We start from the raw sequence: 1,131 nt of genomic DNA, 5'->3' as shown, positions 1-1,131 counted from the left end.
CTCAGCTCTTCAGCTCAAGGCTAGTGCTCTACCACTTGAGCCACAGCGCCACTTCCAGCTTTTTTCTTTTTGCTTATGTGGCGCTGAGGAATCGAACCCAGGGCCTCATGCATGCAAGGCAAGCACGCTACCACTGAGCCACCTTCCTAGCCCCATGTATTATTACTTTTTTTAACTAGGAAAAATATTTGCGTTACCAGCCATATAAACTTGCACAAGTTAATCTCAAGGCCTCAGCTCCTTAGCTATAAAAGGGATGGTATCAGAGGTCTCCTCCTAGCGTTGGTGAGGGGATGAATGTCAATCACCACCGTACTTGTGATATACTCAAGCAACCTGAGTCACAATTCTATATAGAAGCTCTATCTTTCTAGGCCCTCCTTTAGGGTCCACTGCTTCCTCACTATAATTGACTGACAGGAAGTTCAAGGTGCTATGTCAGCTTTTTTATTTCTTTACTGGTTTATCTGCAGTGAGGAGGATCTAACCAGAGCCTCATACCCACTAAGAAAGCACACTATCACTGAATGCCATCCCTGACCTTTCAAGGGAATTTTTGTTGTATTGCGGTCACCAAATCCTGTGTGTGCTGCAAAATCCTGTTTATGATGAATGATGAATGTTACATGATAGGCACAGGAGAATTTTCATGAAAATTATCTGATAGAAACATGATAATTTTTATTTATTCTGTCTGGATACCTGTTCTGATAGTGTCAGCATTCTTTCTATTGTGTATAGACCTCTGAGGATATATAGTGTTTTAGTCTCTTCGGTGGCTGTAATAGAATGCCTGAGACTGGCCTATCTACAAGGCAAAAAGGCTTACTCCAGGCCTAGGAAATCTAAAAGTATAGTGCCAGCATTGTACCTCACACACTATGAGAGAAGCCCCTCATACTACTTCTGAAGATACATAAAAGACACCAAATCTGGGAGTGGTTTAGCTTTGTAATAGCCTATGCTTCTAATTCACCCTTTTTTCTGAGAAGGAGACTCACGCAAGGAAAGGGTTAATTCATTCATGAGAGCTGTACTATCTTGACCCAATCACTCTCCTGAGGCTCTACCTTTCAATACTGTCACACTGGAGACCACCAGACTTGGAAAACTACTGACTACATATATATA

Source organism: Dipodomys ordii, unplaced genomic scaffold, assembly GCF_000151885.1.
Source record: "Dipodomys ordii isolate 6190 unplaced genomic scaffold, Dord_2.0 Scaffold227, whole genome shotgun sequence".
NCBI classification, from domain to species: Eukaryota; Metazoa; Chordata; class Mammalia; order Rodentia; family Heteromyidae; genus Dipodomys; species Dipodomys ordii.
This window is presented reverse-complemented; position numbering follows the sequence as displayed.